Here is a 20,705-nt window from a genome sequence, read left to right on the forward strand (position 1 = left end):
GCGCTGGGAGACCACCGCCCCTACTGCTATCTCAGAGGCATCTATCTCCAGAATATAAGGTCTAGATGGATCCGGGTGACTGAGGATAGGAGCAGAGGTGAACAAGTCCTTGAGTTTTTTGAAGGCGGCCTTGGCTTCAGGACCCCAAAGGAAGCGCGTATTTTGCTTGGTGAGCTGGGTGATGGGAGAGATAATGGCTGAGAATCCTTTAATGAATTTTCTATAAAAGTTGGCGAAGCCCACAAAGCGTTGGATGCCTTTCTTGTCAGTGAGGGCTGGCCAATCAAGGACCGCAGCGACCTTTTGCGGGTCCATCCTGATGCCTGCTGGAGAGATTTCCAGGCTGAGGAATTGGATCTCCTGTTGTTCGAATTTACATTTTTCGGCCTTAGCGTAGAGTCCATGTTGCCGGAGCCGAAGCAGTACTCTGCCGACGTGTCCCCGGTGCTGTTCCAGGGACCTGGAGAAGATCAGGATGTCATCAAGATATACGATGACGAAGATATCCAAGAAGTCCCGGAAGACATCATTAATCAAGTGCTGGAAGGTGGCTGGGGCGTTACACAACCCGAAAGGCATCACCAGGTACTCGTAGTGCCCAAAACGAGTCTGGAACGCAGTTTTCCACTCGTCACCTGCTCGTATGCGGACCAAGTTATAGGCTCCTCTCAAGTCCAACTTAGTAAAAATAGTAGCCGACCTCAGTTTTTGGAAGAGTTCTGGAATCAGGGGTAGGGGATAGCGGTTTTTAATCGTGACTCTGTTCAGCTCCCGATAGTCCACACAGGGTCGAAGGGTCTGGTCTTTTTTAGTAACAAAAAATATTCCAGCCCCAGCAGGAGACGTGGAGTGACGGATGAACCCCTTCTTGAGGTTCTCGGAGATGTATGCCTTCAGAGCCTCTTGTTCCTTCTCGGATAAAGGGTAGACACGTCCAAATGGGATCTCTGCCCCAGGAAGGAGTTCAATGGGACAGTCGTAGGGGCGATGCGGGGGTAAGGAGTCAGCCCCCCGTTTACTGAAAACATCCAGAAACTCATGGTAAGGCTCGGGGACAGATTGACATAAATCCAGGTCTGGGTCTAGACAGAGAAGTGTTCCGGATTGTACAGAAGCCCCAGAAAGGCAGTGGTCCTGGCAGTAAGGGGAGAGGAACCTCACTTCCCCTGAAGTCCAGTCAATGGAGGGATTGTGGGCCTGCAGCCATGGGATGCCCAGAATCACAGGAAAGAGTGGGGATGAAATGACCCCAAAATAATCAATAATTAACAGTTCCGTATGTTGGCAGGAGGTGGAGGTGGGTAGTGGAAGGGTCTCCTGGGTGACTCGACCGGACTTAATCTGGGAGCCATCGGCCAAAAAGATGGCGAGTCCATGAGGTTTTTTCTGGAGTGGAATGGAATGCAGGTCGGTGAAGGCAGCATCAATGAAGCAACCGCAGGCTCCGGAGTCAAGGATGGCGTTGACGTAGATCGTTCTTCCCGAAAGCTGAAACGAGAGTAGAAGGGCAACATGTAGAGAGTTGGAAGGCAGGTTAAAGGAACTGCGAGACACTGAAGAGAGGCACTTACGTGACTTCACAGGACAGTTGGCCACATAATGTCCGGAGCCGCCACAGTATAGGCACAAGTTCATTTGACGGCGGCGGGCTCGCTCTTCAGGAGACAGGGAAGGTCGAGTAGTCCAAGCTGCATAGGTTCCTCAGGAGCAGGAGACACACTGGCAGGTCCTCTTTGAGGGGGAGGAGAGAAGAAAGGTGTGGAAGACGGGGTTCTGGCCGTCATCCAGGCAGGTCTCAGTGGTTGGGAAGAGCGTTCGGCCCTACACTCGCGAAGTCTGCGGTCTATCTGAATGGCCAGAGCAATTAAGTCCTCTAAGGCGTCAGGAGTGCCAACACGAGCTAACTCGTCCTTAAGGCCTTCAGACAGGCCCATGCGAAATTGGTGTCTAAGGGCTGACTCGTTCCACTGGGTATCTGCGCTCCAGCGTCTGAAGTCCGAGACATAGTCCTCAGCCGTCCTACGGCCTTGCTGGAGCGCAGTTAATGCGGATTCTGCGGTGGCAGCCCGTTGGGGATCGTCATAAAGTTGTGCCATCCCCTCGAAGAAGGTGGAGAGAGTCTGAGTAAGGGGACTGTCGTTCTCCAGGAGCTGGTGGGCCCAGGACTGAGGTTCTTGTAGGAGAGAAATAACAAACCCCACCTTAGTTGCCTCCAGGGAGAAAGTCCTGGGCTGGAGGGCAAAGTAAAGCTGACAGGCGTTGCGAAAAGCCCGGAACTTGGAGCGGTCCCCTGAAAATCTTTCCGGAATGGGAACCCTAGGCTCAGGCGGGAGCATCATGATTGCCGAATGAGCAGCTGGCTGAGCAGGAGGAGGCTGAGGTGTGGTGTCTGGTGACCCCGGGGTAGAGAGATGCTGGACACGCTCCTCCAACCTGGTGTAGCCATCCTGAAGGGACTTCACGGCCTGGGTGAGAGCCGCAAGGTGGGAGCAAATCTCTTTCATGGCGGAGGCCCCTTCCGCAGACTCAGACATGGCTGTCTCGTACTGTTAGGGACTTCGGATAATGAGTCTGACTTAGTGGAAGGGGAACTCTCTTACGGCTCTGGTTCGGGTCTCGCTGGAATGGGAACAGGAAGACCGGAGCGCAGTGGGGTAGGAGAGTCCAGCCAGGTGCAGCAGCAGGTGCTGGGTAGATGAGGATCCTCTGGAGCAGGAGCTCTCTGTAGCAGGGAAGCAGCTAGGAGAAGGCCGCAGACCGTGGAATCAGGATGGATGGGTCTTCTGGATGCGAAGGTAGCAGACACAGAAGTCAGCAGAGGAATCAGGTACAAGCAGAGGTTCGGCAACAGGAAAACAGTCCAAGAAGGGTCAAACAAGCCGGGGTCGGAGCAGGAGAGGTCAACAAGGTCAGACGGAGCCGGGTCAGGTATCAGATAGGTAGCAGGCAGATAAGCAGGTTACTTCGAGCACAAGCTGCAGACGAGACAGCACAGAACCCCTGCAACTGTGCCTTTAAAAAGGGCCACTGGCTCCAATCGAACTAACGCTCGCCCGTGCGTGCGTGTACCGCGCGCACATACGAACGACGTGCACCCGCGTGCATTGGAAGACGCTCGTGCCCACGACGACCCGCGGCACGAACGCGCGTACGCGTGCGGAGAGCCGATCGCACGGAACGGGCGGATTCCTGACACTACAGAAAAGAAGTATTCGTGTTAAGGTCTTCTTTAATCCAGAAGGATTACATCATGCAACTTCTGGTATTTAATGATAAAATATGGGTAGAACTGGTCATTGTCAAAAATAATGAATATTGTTGGGTCTTTAGCTTTGTTCACGCAAGAGTCATAGAGAAGGCTTGAGGCACACTCTTCATCTAACTGTGGTGGTCGGGTGTAAGAGTTATTACCCAATGTTGTACGCCCCACCAATACCTTGGCAAGAAACATAAAGTGGTGACCTTCGGGGGAGGCGGGAGCATAAGTGTGAGAGTAACTGGCATCCTTGGCAAAGTAGCTCCCTTTACCGTAAACTGTTCCGTTCTTGCCTGACACACGTGGATCGAAGTTCTGATTAAAAATGGCCTCTATGTGGTTTGATTTTGTGCCGTGGAAGAGGTAGCGCTCCAAGCAACCGTCTTTGATTTCTCTAAGCATGCTTTGCATGAATTTTTTCTTCCTGTAAAATTTAAAAAGATAAACATATGACTGTTTGTATTAATGAATTTTACAAACAATGTATTCTCTAACGAAACTGCCCAAAAACTACATTTCAGTTTTTGGTAGATGCTGTGGATTTTAATTACGGCAGACATTTCTATGTTAGTGTTGTTTCTGGTGGTAAGGTTTTAAATTGCTATCTTTGTCCTCCTGCCGATAGAGAAGCACTTTCACTTTTGCTCACTTCATTAGCTGAGTTAACTGTGTTTTGTGTACTATTTTCTCCACTGCAGTGTATGGAATAAAAAGAACCTTTTTCTTGTTATCAATTTGTACTCACTGTCTCATCTGAAAGGTCTTGATTGAAGACTCCCTAACATGATTAGCCGCTTGCCAACCAGCCGCCGTATAGCGTTCGTTATACGGCAGCAGGCCGGCACTCCTGTGAAAATCGCCGCAATATACACCTATTGCAATTTTTTTTTACCATAAATATGTAGAAGAATTAATATCGGCATAAACTGATGAATACATTTGTTTTTTTATTTGTTTTTTTTAGATGTGTATTATAGCAAAAAGGAAAGAAAAAGTATTTGCTTGTTTATAGCGCAAAAAATAAAAACCGCAGAGGTGATCAAATACCACCAAAAGAAAGCTCTATATGTGGGGAAAAAAAAAGTACATCAATTTTGTTTGGGTACAGCGTCGCACGAATGCGCAATTGTCAGTTAAAGCGACGCAGTGCTGAACTGCAAAAAATGGCCTGCCCATTAAGGGGGCAAATCTTTCCGGGGCTGAAGTGGTTAAATAATACCAATTACCGATACCTACCGACACTTTTTTGTTTACACTTCAGCTGTCAACAATGGAGAAAAGCGTTGAAAACTTATTTGCAATTTAAATAAATTTAATTTTTTGTTAATTTTGCACTTTTTACATGTGAAACATGTAAATATATGTTAAAATGGAAGTAAGTAAAGACAACAAAAACATAATGAGCTAGTATGCATAGCATATTAGCTCATTATGTATTACTTACCTCAGATTGAAGCCCCCGAAGCTGTCCTCGTCTCCCCCTCCCGCTGCTGACATGTCACCCCGGAGTTACTTCTGGCCAATCACAGCGCCGGAGCCACAATGATGTCACTCCTGCACATGCGTGTGGGAAACACGGGTAACGGCACGCAGACTGATGCAGCGGCACATAGGTGCCATTGTGTAACTTTGCTCTAGTGCGCATGTGCCGATGTCATCGGCACATGTAGGGGACATCTCCTAAACCATGCAGGTGTAGGAGATATCCTGGGTAGCTACAGGTAAGCCTTATTATAGGTTTACCTGTAGCATAAAGATTAAAAATAGGTTTTACAGCCACTTTAAAGGTTTCAAAATATTAACAAAGCAAACAAAAAAATACATTATTATTAATTATTAATAGTTTATGAAATAGAAGTGAACAAAAAATAAATCAGCAGCAAAATAATAATTAAATGGAGAAGGAGAATAAGGAGTTAATTCGGCTAATTCAAGTAAATTAAGTGTTAATAAGAGGTTAAACAAAGGAACAATTTAAGAAAAAAATAAGAAAAAAAATATTTTTTTAATTGACAGGTTGCTTTAACTGCTTGCCGACCACCCCATGCATATGTACTGTGGGGCGGCAGCTCCTACAGGCGAAATCACGTACCTATACATTATCTATAAGAGGTTCTTTCACACAGACCGTGACCTCTTTTATTCATATTTATTTCATGAAACACTGCAGTCAATTCTATTTATGTGATTTATGTGCACTATTGCCTCTTGTTAAATAGTCCAATACCTCCTTTACCCACTCCCACACCCTATTTTCCCGTATAGCGCAGCACTATTCTATTCGTTGTGCGATCGGATCGTGTTGTCGGAAAATCCGATCGTGATGGGCTCCATTTGACTTTTTCTGTCGGAATTTCTGACACACAAAGTTTAAAAGCTGGATCTAAAATTGTCTGACAACAAAATCCAATCGTTTAAATTCCGATCGTGTGTAGACAATTCCGACGGACAAAGGGCCACGCATGCTCAGAATAAATTACGAGACGAAAGCTATTGGCTACTGGCCTGTTTATAGTCCCGACATACTTGGTTTACGTCACCTTGTTCTGAACGATCGGTTTGGGCCAAAATCCGTAGGAAAAAATCTGACGGATTTTGTCGTCGGAATGTCCGACCGTGTGTACAGGGCTTAATAGTTCTCCTTGTATAGTGACCAAGCATCTTCACAGACTGATAAGAAATGATAAGACGGACATACTGTGAGTATTTTATCCACTGGAAGTAGTTCTGTATTCGGAAGACCTCCAGGATGACGTAATTGGATTCTGCCATGGTCTTGTGGAAGTAGGTGTAGATGTATGCGTACTCGCTATCTGTGTGGGTTACAAGGCTCTTTTCGTAGATAATGTTTCGATTGGTAATGATCCAGGTCTTGGGGTAGTCATTAGCTTCATCAGGATGGCTTCTAAACATTTCCAGCAGGTTCCCGAGGTCAGAGAGAATGAGATAAGTTTCTATAAAAGAACAATAAAAAAAACATGCTGAGACATGGAAATACCTGTTTTCTTCTTCGTTCAGCTGGTCATATTGTAGGACCAAAAAAAGAAACCAACCTGAATATTCTTTTTATGAGCAATATACAGTGCCTTAAAAAAAGTATTCATACCCTTGATATTTTCCACATTTTGTCATATTACCACCAAAAACGTAAATGTATTTTATTGGTATTTTTTTTTTCACAAAGGTTTTTATTGGTTGAACAGCAAATAAAAATCTGATGAAACATTACAGTAAGTAAGTCGTACAAATGTGTTACATAAGGTGTTTTTGAACTAAACAAAATTTGATATGAACAGATAATATTGAGAGGGTATGCAGGATTACCGTTGTGCATTACTAATTTTTTTTTTTTTTTCCAGTAGAAAGGTACTCACTCTCCAAAAGAGAGAAAGGGAAGGGAAGAAAAAAAAAAAAAAGGGATGTAATCAGGAGTAGACGGGTAACAGAATACATTGTTTGTTTATTGTCACATCTCTCGTATCTTATCATGTAAGAGTAGACCGTAAAGAAAGCATTTAGTTATCCTATGGAGGACTTATAAGCCTGAGAGTTTTTGTAGTCGATCCAGTTGGACCATGTTGCAGTAAAGTTAGAGATTTTCTCTTGTGAGATGCTTATGAGTTCCTCTATAGTTTCAATGTTGTTGATCCTATGAAACCATTCTTTTTTTGTTGGTGTAACATGTTCACGCCAGTGGCATGGAATACAGTGTCTTGCTGCGTTGATCATGAACATTGTTAATGATTTTAGGTAACGTTTTTTGGGGGTTGTGGTGTGATGTAAAAGGTATTGCTCTGGTTTAAATTGTATGACTTCTGAAGTTACCAGGGTGATGGTTTCGTGAACCATCTTCCAAAAGTCCTGAATTAGTGGGCAGGACCACCAAATGTGTACCATCGAGCCTTCTTCAGTAAGACATCTCCAGCATCTGTCAGAGACTTGGGGGTAAAATTTGTGCAAAAGGATGGGGGTTCTGTACCATCTAGAGAGTATTTTAAAGCCGCACTCTTGTGTGGCTACATTTAGTGAGCCTTTATGTGCGTAAGAGAATATGGTTTCCCAGTTGTCGTCAGAGAGATTTAGACTTAGGTCTCGTTCCCAGGCTTGGCATGACGGGATGGAGAACTCTGGACCATTCATGAATAGCGAATTGTAGAGTTTTGATATGTTATGTCTTTGTGGGTCTTTTTTTGTACACAGATCTTCCAATGTCGTGGGAGTTCTGGTCCAAAGGCGGGCTGTTTCAGTTCTGGTCAGGAAGTGTCTTATCTGTAGGTAGTTCCACTGTGTAATTAGAATTGGATTTTTATCTTTGTTGATGTCCTCAAAAGATATTAGCTTCTTGTTATCAAAAAAGTGTTTGACAAGCACATCCTTGTGAGGCCATGAATCTTTAAGAAATCTCCCCTCAATACCTGGGGGGAAATCTTGGTTATTTCTTAAAGGTGTGAGAGGGCCTATCCATGGGTAAGGGACACTTTTTTTGTAAGCTTCATGAAATATTTCCAGAGTAGGTCCTATAAGAGGATGGGATTTAATGTCTTTTGGGTGATGTGTGGGGTTTATCCAAGGTAGGTATCTAATTGGTCTAGTAAATTGTGATTGTTCTAGCGTCACCCAGTCTTTAATATTTTGGTGAATGTTCCAATCGACTATACGCGTCAGTAGGGCTGCCTGATGATATTTTCTTAGATCGGGGAGTGCTATTCCCCCTCTGTTTTTAGGTAAGTTTAATCTTGTGAATTTAATTCTGGGGGGTTTGCCCCTCCAGATAAAGGATGAGCAAGCTTTACGGAAGGAAGTAAAAAGAGATGATGGTAGTCTGATGGGAATTGTTTGCATTGCATATAAAAATCTTGGTAAGATTGTCATTTTTATTAGTGAAGCTCTGCCGAACCATGATATGTTCAGGGAGTTCCATCTTTTTAGATCATCTCGGGTGTCTTTTAAGATGGGCAAAAAATTCAATTTGAAGAGGTTGTTTAGGTTTGTTGGGATTTCAATTCCGAGGTAAGTTATACTTTGTTTGGCCCAGGAGAATGAGAAGTTTCGTTTGCATAGGTCAACAGTATTTGGGGGCAGTGATATGTTGAGGGCTACAGATTTAGTGTGATTTATTTTTAAATTGGATATGAGTTGAAAATATTCGAGATCTTGAATGACATTGGGCAGTGAGATATGTGGCTGTGAGAGAAAAAGGAGCATATCGTCCGCAAAGGCAGCGATTTTGTATGTATGATTGTTGATTTCTATGCCTTTAATGTCAGGATTGGATCTAATTTTGTTTAGGAGGGGCTCTAGTGTAAGAACAAACAATAATGGCGAAAGGGGACAGCCCTGTCTTGTTCCGTTTCCCAACTTGAAGGCATTCGACAGGTGGCCGTTAACTCGTACACGTGCTGTAGGGTTGGAATAGAGTGCTTTGATATAGGCTCTCATCTGAGGTAAAAGACCTATGCGCATTAGAACTGCGTCCATAAAGTCCCAGGCCACTCTTTCGAACGCCTTCTCTGCATCAAGAGACAAGAAAAAACCTTGTTTGTTTTTGGAAGTTAACCAATGATTAATGTTTAGGGCTTTGGTTGTATTATCTCTTCCCTCTCTTCCAGGGATAAATCCTACTTGGTCAAGCGAGATGAGTGATGGGAGCAGAGGAATGATTCTATTGGCTAAAATTTTTGCGTATATTTTGACGTCAACATTTATTAAAGAAATTGGCCTGTAATTTGTGACTAGAGTCAGATCTTTTCCTTCCTTAGGTATAACAGATATATGTGCTTCAAGTAATTGTTTTGGGGGATGTTGTTCAGAGTGGAGTGATTGGAATGTTTTCAGGAACCTTGGTTTCAATATATTAGTGAATGTTTTATAGTATTGTAGGGGAAGGCCATCGGGACCTGGTGCCTTGCCCACTTTCATATCTTTAATAGCTTTATCAAATTCCCTCTCGGAAATGGGGGCTTCTAATTCTTGTGCCGTGTTCTCATCTATTTGAGGTGAGCTATATTTTTCAAGAAAGTCTTGGATGAGTTTTGTTCTCTTGTCGGAGTTATGGGGACATTGGGGATTAGAGGGAATATTGTATAGAGATTGATAGTACGCTTCGAATTGTTTAGCAATTTCGTCATTCGAAGAGTATGAGTTGCCTTGTTTATCTCTTATCTGATGAATTGTTGTGGCAACTTTTTTATTTTGAACAGCGTTTGCTAATAGTCTTCCACTTTTATTGCCCTGCTCGTAATAAATTTTGTGTCTTAATATATATTGCCTCTTTGTTTTCAAGTTCAGTTCCTCTGAGAGTAATGCTCTCATTTTTGTCAATTCTTCAAAAGTGGAGATTGCGACATTCTGTTTATGTGAAATTTCTAATTTGTGGATTTGTTCTATTAGTGATTTGATCTTGGCTTGTTTCATTTTTTTGATTTTAGTTAGTTTATTGATAAATTCACCTCTGATGACGCACTTGTGTGCTTCCCATTGAGTCAGGGAGGACGTTTCCCCATTTTCATTACGTTCAAAGTATTCTTTTAGTTTGTCCTTGAAATAGAGTACGTCTGTGTGGTCTTTCAGGACAGAGGTGTTGAGTCTCCAAGTCTTGGTAATGGTAGTTTTTCCTGGAAGGGTCAGGGTCATGGTAATAGGGTGATGGTCAGATATGGTCATGGTTTCTATAGAAGAATGTTTCAGTAGCCCAAGATCAGATTGGGACATAAAGAAAAAGTCTATTCTAGAGTATTTTTGGTGAACTGTAGAGTAGTAAGTAAAATCTTTAGATTGAGGGTTCAGAGTTCTCCATGTGTCGTGAAGCATTAGTTCTTGTAGTTGGAGTTTGATTTGTTTCAATGCTCTATAGGGTAGGCTCGATGTACCATTTGAGGTGTCTATCAGGGGATTAAGGGGAACGTTAAAGTCTCCCCCTAGAATGAGTATGCCAGAGGCGAAATTCGTTAGTAAGTCTTTTATCTTTCGGAAGAAGGCCACTTGTTTCGTGTTGGGTGCGTATATGTTCGCTATTGTAATGGGATGGTGGTCTAATTTCCCTTTGAGAAAAATATATCTCCCCCCCGGGTCTTGCATAGTGTCTTGGATCTTTAAAGAAGTTTGTTTAGAGATGAGGATAGATACCCCCTTGGTTTTTCCTTCTGGGTTTGTAGCATGGAATGCAGTTGGGTATCTCTTGTCGTGCATCTTGGGAACGCTATGAGTTTTAAAATGGGTCTCTTGTATGCATACAATATTTGCTTTTAGTTTATGAGCTTCGTTTAAAAGTTTGGTTCTCTTTGTGGGTATGTTGAGCCCTTTGGCGTTTATTGATACTAGTTTGATTGATGGTGAGATTGTTTTTTGTTTGGGGATAGACATTTTGATTTAATTCTCGTATTGTAATAATAAAAAAAAAAAAAAAAAAGGGGGGGGGGGGTCGGGTGAGTTAGGGGCGGTTACCTTTAAAAAGGGTAACGGTTAAGAGAGCCGGAGGTAAGATTAGACCAGCTAATCGTTCCTAAGGGTGGGGACCGGCAAGTTCAAGGATGGAGAGGGGGATCTCCTCCTTGCAGGGGTGCGAGGTCCAACAGAGGTCAGAATGGATCCCAGTCTCTTTCTTCCTAATGTTATTTCAAATTGAGCGAGAAGTATGGATCTCTTTCGTTTACTTTTGTTTGATTTATAATGAGTTAGGGCACTCAGGGGCAGTCCTCTATGATGAATAGTTGTGCGTCTATTACAGGGCTTAAAAAATTTTGAAAATGTTTTTTATGGGATGTAAGCACGTTTCGGAGTGTTTGAGGGTAGATTGGGCGGCTAATGGTATTTGTATAGATATGGGGAATTATTCTGTCTTTCAACCAATGGGCTGATAGGCCATATGAGGTCTAGGAGGGCAGCGATGGCGAACAGTCAGTTACATTTTTTGTGTCTGTGCAAAATGGCCATTAAGTTGTGTTCTGGCAGTTAGGGATGGAGTTTGAGGTGGGGTTTTGAGAGTAAAGGAATGTGAACAGGGGTTTGGCTTGGATTTGAGGATGAAGCACCATCTTAGATATCTTGTTAAACAAGTTTGGTTATAACCTTGAGTCGTTGAAAAACCTTTTATTTCAAACAATTCCACAAATGTGGTTCAGTAAGAAAACAGAGTGTAGCTACGATCCAGTCCTGTCACATAGTGATCATAGATAATCTCTAAGTACAGGTAGCTGATGCATGTGATGCTTAGAGGTTCCGTTTGTCTCCCGATAGAATTGACTATAGTTTAGGGAGAAACATCTTGCATCGCTAATGTCTTCTGTACCGATAGGGTAGGTAAGCACATTAAGGATCGTCGATAAGCTCAGTTTGGTCAATTAAAATATATAACAACAGAAATATGCAAACAGCTGTAACAGTACACAGTTATGAACAGTCTTACTATTCAGTATTTCCAAACGATATCTGTGTATTTTTTTCATAGTCATACAGTAGGAATACAAAACTAGACTATATATAAAGTTCTTTAACTGTAATTGGTAGAAAAGTGGTTTCTATAACTGGATATCGGCCTGAGGCCTGAAAACACAATAGAAACACTAAGCATTGTAAATAACATCTCTAAAATTATGTCCTTCCCTTTCTTTATATTACTCACATCTCTCTGCTAGCTTTAAGATAGCTTTTCTCTACTATGGGCATGAGGGGGCACTTTATAGTATAGGTAAACTAGAAAAAGGTCGTTAGTAATATAAAAAACAAAAAAAAAAAAAAAAAGAGAGAGAAAAAAGAAAAACAAAAACAGGTTCGTTCAATAAGGTAGATTATCCTGGCCAGGAAAAAAAGAGATTGGGGGCGGGAGAAGGGTATGTCAGAACAAATTCTCTTCTCTCATTAAATTCTTGGGTGTCTGGGTTTGTAAGACATATACCAGTTGTACTTACAGTCACACTTTTAGATGGTTCATAAGGCAAAGGCATCAGCGTAACAGCGGGTTATGCTGGACATACCGTATATAAGTTGGTGACTCTGTTGATGTATCGAGGCCTGGAATTCCACGTTCAGCGATGCTGTAGATAAAAGCAAGACAAAAGCAGGAGAGGGGGAAGTAAAAAGCGAAAAAAGAAAAAAGAAGTTACAAAAAAAAGAAAAAAAAAGAGAAAAAGGGAGGAGGTTCGCAGCTTATTAAAGTGGTTTGAAGATATCTTGGTAGAGCAGTTGCAGAGTAGATTTGATTGCTGATCGGAGGTTAATATGTGTTTCTTCATAGCTGCGTCAGTGGTCAATTAGGGATTTTTGAACTCAGGTATCCATCTGATCCTGCCTCTCGGTATGATCTCTTCGTCTGGGAGGAGAAAATCCAGGACTTCCGTGGTTTGGTCCTCTTCTATGTTGAGGAGCTGAAGGTGATCTCCGTCTGCGGTCTCTATTTCTTTGGGTTCTGGGAGTAAGGTTGTTAGTTACTTCAATCCAGGTGTCATTAATCCTGAAAGAATTGTACCATTCAGGAACCTCAGTTGGAGGAATGTTCAGTGTATCGCAGAATGATTGTAAGTCATCAGGGGTGCGTAACAAGGCTGTGTGACCTCTCCAGTTAGCCGAGAGGCAAAAGGGGAACTTCCACCTATAGGGAATCCCTCTGGAGCGTAGTTGGTCAAGAAGTGGACGAAGTGCTCTACGTTGCTGTAATGTGATGTTGGAGAGGTCTTGGTATAATTTTATCTCATTTCCATTGAATAGAACTCTGTTTTTTTCTCTCGCTTTTTTCAAGATGGCTTTTTTTAAAGGAAAGTTTACCAAGCAACATATTATGTCCCTTGGCGGGTCGGTGTCTCTTCCCCTAGGTCTGAGGGCACGATGGATTCTCTCGAATTCTATGGGGGAGTCGGCGGGTCTGTCAAGCAGATCATTAAATATCGCGTAGCTGAATGCTCAATTGGGGTTTGGTCTGCATGTGTGATAAGTGCATGTCTGAATTTCTTTGCACTTGTTTTAAGGCCTCTGCATGGCGTGCAGTTGTTTGTTCCACAGCCCCCATCCTTGCTGCTACATTCTGGATGTCAGTCTTAAGATCTGTGATGGCTGCTGACAGCGTGGCTTTTATGTCCATGGCCACTGCTTGAAGGTCAGATAAGCAGAGTGACTGTGGTGTTATCATGGTATGTGGGCTGATGGGGCTTGCAGGGACATTGATGGAGGTGTAGGGAGGTTGTTTGCAGTATTTAGGCCGTTTGCGCCGTCCACCGCGCCTCCGGAACCGCCGAGCGGGGTGAGCGGTTTAGGAAAGACCGCGGCTTTGAGGCCTTCACTTTGCGATGTTCGGAACATCGCGGGGATAGTGCTAGGGGGTTGCGGATTTGTCTCGGGAGGTTCCCGGGGAGCGGAGGGAGCCCGATCGCTTTTCCCCATAGTCCGGTTCGTTGTTTAGAGCCCTTGTGTGCTTTTTACCTGCCCGTGAGTGCCGGAGAGACAGGGCTAGGCGTCCATTCAGGTCCGGAGTTAGGCCACGCCCCCTATTGGGATTTTATGTGATAGGCCAACACATAGTGGCACATAATTGTGAAGTGGAAGGAAAATGATAAATGGTTTTCCCATTTTTTTTTTTCCATAAAGAATTTTATTTTATTTATGAAAATGTAAAACAATACAGACACGGCATTCCAAGGCAAAACGGCTCCATTTGGAACGCCAATACAGATTACACTTTAACATGTGGATTCAAAAACCACCAGTTCTGTAAGGTTGAGAGCATTCTCCAACAGTTATGTTTATGTGGTGTCTTCAAAATTCTCCCATCCTGAGGGTTGTGTATGATCACAGTTCTTCCTGCCTATTTGACTACTGCTCCCCCAGGATGGGTCTCTGCTCTATAGTAAAATATGCATTCCGTATGTTTATTTTAGAAGGTGGCATGCACTAAGGGAGCCGGCCCCAAGGGCCTCCCCTCAGTCCATGCCCCCGACCCTTAAAGGTTAATGTAAGAGAGGGAAGAAAAAAAAAAGAAGAAGAAAAAAAAAAGGAGGGGGGGAGAGACGGGGAAGAAAGTAGAAAGGAAGAGAAGAAAGGGGGATGAGGGAAACAGATAGAGAAGCTGGGGGGAGGGGGTACGTGGAAGGGAAACAGTTATTGGGGGAGGAGGTGGAAAGGCCACCAACTACCCTCCCCATCTGCTCCTCATAGCCCATCATCAGAGGCGTTCACCCAAACATGTAGTTTGGATATCATTATGTCAGTTCTTGAACAGTGAGCGCTCCTAGCCAGTTTCTCGAAGTAGAATTTGGTATTCTTGGGTGTTGCGGTATTTAAACCAAGAGTCCCAGGTCATTGTAAAGTTGGAAGCCCTATCGTGGGAGATGTATATCAGCTCCTCTATCTCTGACAAATGATTAATACGTGATGCCCATTCTTTCATTGAAGGAGGCGACCTAGACTTCCAATGAACCTGTAGGCACAGCCTAGCTGCGTTTATGATATACATAGCTATCGATTTCTGGTATCTTTTCTTCCCATTTTTTTTTTTTAACAAATAAACATGTGAAAAGTGTGGCGTGCATTTGTATTCAGCCCCCTTTTACTCTGACATCCCTAACTAAAATATGGTGGAACCAATTGCCTTCAGAAGTCACAAAGAGGAAAGAGCGGTCGGCGGTGAGATGTTCGCGATGCTATGCTGACATGATTTTAAAGTCATTTTATTATTTGCATATGTAAGCGCATTATGTAAAAGGGGGAGAGGATAATTTAAATAAAAGGTATGACACTATACCAGTCCCCTTGTATTTCTACATGCTCACGAGTAATGAGGAGATTATGCTAGAGAGTGGAGGAGTAAGGAGCATTGAAGAATCAGTCATACTGAAAGACCCAGTATATACAGGTCCATTTGCAGAGGCGTTCTGGTAAGCGGCCATCTATGTGGGAACGCACGCTGGTGGAAACGGTGATGGTGTAGGACAGTCATCTACCACTTCTGAAATATAATCTCATGGGGAAAGACGTTGCTCTATTTATATTACTTTCCGCTAGAAGGAGTCTTTTTAATTGAAATATGATAATCATGTTTGGCATGTGATGTATATTGGTATAACAAGAGTTTTTTTTAGTTGTAAGCTCTTTTAGAGATCTGAGTAACCACTCGGATTGTGTAATGGAGCGCTGTTAGTGTTTGACTCGTAGGGTCAACCACATTGTATAGTATTGTCTTTGTATTTATAACAGCTGCTAAGCACTAAAGAGGAGAGAGCACCTTATGGTGCTAATTGTTTAGAGTTTGCAAGTTCAGCTGAACCCATAGGTGCGCTGGGTTCAGGTTTATATTTTATATATTATATTTTATATTTTAGAAATCCCTGAAATTGTGTTTAGCACTAACAACAACTTACTAAGCCATCCACAACTCGGCCCCCAGCTACAACACTAACCGTGTCTCAAAATATCAACCTACTTGTTCTCTTTGTTTCTCCCAAGACCTTCTGCTCTCTAGTTCCCTCATCACCACCTCCCATGCCCGCCTCCAAGACTTCTCCAGAGCCTCTCCTATCCTATGGAACTCCCTACCCCAGTCTGTCAGACTATCTCCTACTCTGTTTACTATTAGACGACCCCTCAAAACCCCTCTGTTCAGCCTATTCTGCCTTCACCTAACAACTGTACTTTCATTTTCTCCATCAGCTCACCCCCCCCCACTACCTTTTGTATCACTTGGGGGGGGGGGGGGGGTGTTGTGCTCGAAGAGGAGATGTGGTAGAGGCTAGGAAGGAGGATGGGGGAAATTTGTGCTGGGGGGTGGGGGAGGATTTGTGCTAGGAAGGAGGATGGGGGGAAATTTGTGCTGGGGGGGATTTGGAGTTCGTGCTAGAAGGAGTGATTTTCTTTGGAGGGGGGGTGAAATTTGTGCTGGGGGATTTGAGGAGAGAGAAGATTTAAGCTGGAAGCGGGGATGGGGGGGATTTTCGCTGAGAGGGGGGATTTCAGCATGGGGGCGGATTTGTCCTTGGAGGAGGTATAATGCCCATACATCTTGAGGGGGGTGGCAGTTTCACATGTTCTCCCTGGGCTCTAGATGACCTTGTCCTAGCACTGAGTACATTGTAGCCGATAACGGTCAGTACAGGAGGTTATTAGCTGACAAGATGTCGGGCAAGATCAACAGGTATTTTTTTGCATTTATTAAACAAACATAACAAAATGCCTTCAGTGGTATATTTAACAGACCAAAAGGAAGCAAATAAGGGAAGCTCTTTTTTTTAGCGTTTACATATAGTGGAACCTTGGATTACGAGCATAATCCATTCCAGGAGAATGCTTGTAATCCAAAGCACTCACATATCAAAGCAAGTTTCCCCATAGAAGTCAATGCAAACGTTCCGCATTGACTTCTATAGCATGCAATACCACATGTGGCCAGAGGTGGGGGGGAATCAGAGAGCCTCGGAAATACTCGGGGACAGCTCGGCTGAACTCAGAAACCCTCGGAAAGGCTCGGAAACACTCGGAAATGGAGCATTTCCGAATGGCTCCGAACCGCCCCCGCACCTCTGGCCAAATGCATAACTGCACACCACATTAGCTTAAATTCTGCTCGTTTTGCAAAACAACACTCGCAAACTGAGTCAGAATAAAAAAAAAAAACGTTGCTCGTCTTTCAAAATGCTTGTTAACCGCATTACTCATTAACCAAGGTTCCACTGTACATTGTGAAGTTTGTATGTTACAAAAGGAGACACTATCAAGGAAAAAATTATTTTGATGTGTGTTTTCACCCTAAGGGCTCATTTACACTTGCTTCAACTTTAACACGCATTGACAACTTCCCACCCAAGGCCATCATATGATGTTTGGTAATTTGAGTGGAGATATCGGTATGATGGGTGCAGCTGTAGGCATCATTCAGATATCTTCTTTTTTCTGCCGGCGATTCCCTACACGGTAAAAACAATCATAGTAGCTGTTTAGCCGGTTGCTTGTTTTTACAGGCGGCGGGAGGGGACTCCCCCCCTACCACCACCCTCCAGTGCTTCTACCATCTCGACTGTGCAATCGGTGAGCCGGAAAATGAGTCAGCTGGTAGGGGCCGTTTACCATAGAGAAGACTGAGGACCAGATGGTGCCCGGCAGTCTCTATGACCTTCGGGGGCCAGCGTGATGTTATGATATCACACATAGGTCCCAACTGTCCCTGATTTCGAGGGACTGTCCCTGGTTTGGAACAAAGTCCCTCTTTCCTCTTCATTTGACCCTCATTTTGGTCTGATCTATATAGTTGTATATGAAAGTATATAAAATGCACTTTTTATCATTCAAAAAGGGTTTCCCAGTGCTAAACCTTTCATTTAATTTCTAAATTGTTGCATTTGTAAAACCCAGTATAAAGGAATAGCAGTGGTAAAAAAACAAAAAAAATACATTTGTGGGTATAACTAAGAATTTTTATTTGTATTATTCCCCTTTAAGGGGCCGTGGCAAGGGATGTGCCCTATCCTATGCCTACATACAGTACTTTTTCTCAGGGCCGAGATGGGGGGGGGGCAGGAGGGGTGGCTGCCCTGGGCACTGTAGTATCATATAAGGAGGGGAGGTGCCACAAGGAGATTGGGGGGATTGTGCTGGGAGGGAGATTTTAGGGGCAACAGGGGGTATGTATTGTTTTAGGAAAAGGAAAGGATGATAGGAGAAAGAAGATTTGTGCTAGGAGGGGGGATTTGAAGTGGGGGAGAAGATATGTCCTAGTAGGGGACATGTTAAGGGTAGAAGTTTTATGCTAGGAAGTTTTATGCTAGGAGTAGATACACCTGTATCTACCCTTTATTGCTGGTGTTCTTTAATACAGGCATCTGCAGGAGTTAAAGTGGGTGTTGTGTGCCTCCAGCACAGTATACACCTCTATCTACCCTTTATTGCTGGTGTTCTCTAATACAGGCATCTGCAGGAGTTAGTGGGTGTTGTGTGCCTCCAGCACAGTACAGTATACACTTGTATCTACCCTTTATTGCTTGTGTTCTCTAATACAGGCATCTGCAGGAGTTAAAGTGGGTGTTGTGTGCCTCCAGCACAGTATACACCTGGATCTACCCTTTATTGCTGGTGTTCTCTAATACAGTCATCTGCAGGAGTTAATTTGGGTGTTGTGTGCCTCCAGCACAGTATACACCTGTATCTACCCTTTATTGCTGGTGTTCTCTAATACAGGCATCTGCAGGAGTTAGTGGGCGTTGTGTGCCTCCAGCACAGCACAGTATACACCTGTATCTACCCTTTATTGCTGGTGTTCTCTAATACAGGCATCTGCAGGAGTTAGTGGGTGTTGTGTGCCTCCAGCACAGCACAGTATACACCTGTATCTACACTTTATTGCTGGTGTTCTCTAATACAGGCATCTGCAGAAGTTAAAGTGGGCGTTGTGTTCCTCCATCACAGTATACACCTGTAGCTACCCTTTATTGCTGGTGTTCACTAATACAGGCACCTGCAAGAGTTAGTGTGTGTTGTGTGCCTCCAGCACAGCACAGTGTACACCTGTATCTACCCTTTATTGCTGGTGTTCTCTAATACAGGCATCTGCAGGAGTTAGTGGGTGTTGTGTGCCTTCAGCACAGCACAGTATACACCTGTATCTACCCTTTATTGCTGGTGTTCTCTAATACAGGCATCTGCAGGAGTTAGTGGGTGTTGTGTGCCTCCAGCACAGCACAGTATACACCTGTATGTACCCTTTTTTGCTGGTGTTCTCTAATACAGGCATCTGCAGGAGTTAAAGTGGGTGTTGTGCGCCTCCAGCACAGCATACACCTGTATCTACCCTTTATTTCTGGTGTTCGCTAATACAGGAATCTGCAGGAGTTAGTGGGTGTTGTGTACCTCCAGCACAGCACAGTATACACCTGTATCTACCCTTTATTGCTGGTGTTCTCTAATACAGGCATCTGCAGGAGTTAAAGTGGGTGTTGTGTGCCTCTGGCACAGTATACACCTGTATCTTCCCTTTATTGCTGGGGTTCTCTAATGCAGGCATCTGCGGGAGTTAGTGGGTGTTGTGTGCTTCTAGCACAACACAGTGTACACCTGTATCTACCCTTTATTGCTGGTGTTCTCTAATACAGGCATCTGCAGGAGTTAGTGGGTGTTGTGTGCCTCCAGCACAGCACAGTATACACCTGTATCTACCCTTTATTGCTGGTGTTCTCTAATACAGGCATCTGCAGGAGTTAGTGGGTGTTGTGTGCCTCCAGCACAGCACAGTATACACCTGTATCTACCCTTTATTGCTGGTGTTCTCTAATACAGGCATCTGCAGGAATTAAAGTGGGTGTTGTGTGCCTCTGGCACAGTATACACCTGTATCTTCCCTTTATTGCTGGGGTTCTCTAATGCAGGCATCTGCGGGAGTTAGTGGGTGTTGTGTGCCTCTAGCACAACACAGTGTACACCTGTATCTACCCTTTATTGCTGGTGTTCTCTAATACAGGCATCTGCAGGAGTTAGTGGGTGTTGTGTGCCTCCAGCACAGCACAGTATACACCTGTATCTACCCTTTATTGCTGGTGTTCTCTAATACAGGCATCTGCAGGAGTTAAAGTGGGTGTTGTGTGCCTCTAGCACAGTATACACCTGTAGCTACCCTTTATTGCTGGTGTTCTCTAATATAGGCATCTGCAGGAGTTAGTGGGTGTTGTGTTCCTCCAGCACAGCACAGTATATACCTGTATCTACCCTTTATTGCTGGTGTTCTCTAATACAGTCATCTGCAGGAGTTAATTTGGGTGTTGTGTGCCTCCAGCACAGTATACACCTGTAGCTACCCTTTATTGCTTGTGTTCTCTAATACAAGCATATGCAGGAGTTAGTGGGCGTTGTGTGCCTCCAGCACAGCACAGTATACACCTGTATCTACCCTTTATTGCTTGTGTTCTCTAATACAGGCATCTGCAGGAGTTAGTGGGCGTTGTGTGCCTCTAGCACAACACAGTGTACACCTGTATCTACCCTTTATTGCTGGTGTTCTCTAATACAGGCATCTGCAGGAGTTAGTGGGTGTTGTGTGCCTCCAGCACAGCACAGTATACACCTGTATCTACCCTTTATTGCTGGTGTTCTCTAATACAGGCATCTGCAGGAGTTAGTGGGTGTTGTGTGCCTCCAGCACAGCACAGTATACACCTGTATCTACCCTTTATTGCTGGTGTTCTCTAATACAGGCATCTGCAGGAGTTAAAGTGGGTGTTGTGTGCCTCTGGCACAGTATACACCTGTATCTTCCCTTTATTGCTGGGGTTCTCTAAAGCAGGCATCTGCTGGAGTTAGTGGGTGTTGTGTGCCTCTAGCACAACACAGTGTACACCTGTATATACCCTTTATTGCTGGTGTTCTCTAATACAGGCATCTGCAGGAGTTAAAGTGGATGTTGTGTGCCTCTAGCACAGTATACACCTGTAGCTACCCTTTATTGCTGGTGTTCTCTAATATAGGCATCTGCAGGAGTTAGTGGGTG

The 20,705-nt window shown here is 44.0% G+C and overlaps 1 pseudogene; it reads right to left on the reverse strand.

The window, feature by feature from the left end:
- Positions 1 to 3,201: 3,201 nt before the first annotated feature.
- LOC143962355 (uncharacterized) overlaps positions 3,202 to 20,705 on the reverse strand; it is a 39,594-nt pseudogene continuing 22,090 nt past the window's right edge.

This window comes from Lithobates pipiens, unplaced genomic scaffold (genome assembly GCF_037356315.1).
Source record: "Lithobates pipiens isolate NorthernLeopardFrog02 unplaced genomic scaffold, aLitPip1_a1.2 Scaffold_8, whole genome shotgun sequence".
NCBI lineage: Eukaryota > Metazoa > Chordata > Amphibia > Anura > Ranidae > Lithobates > Lithobates pipiens.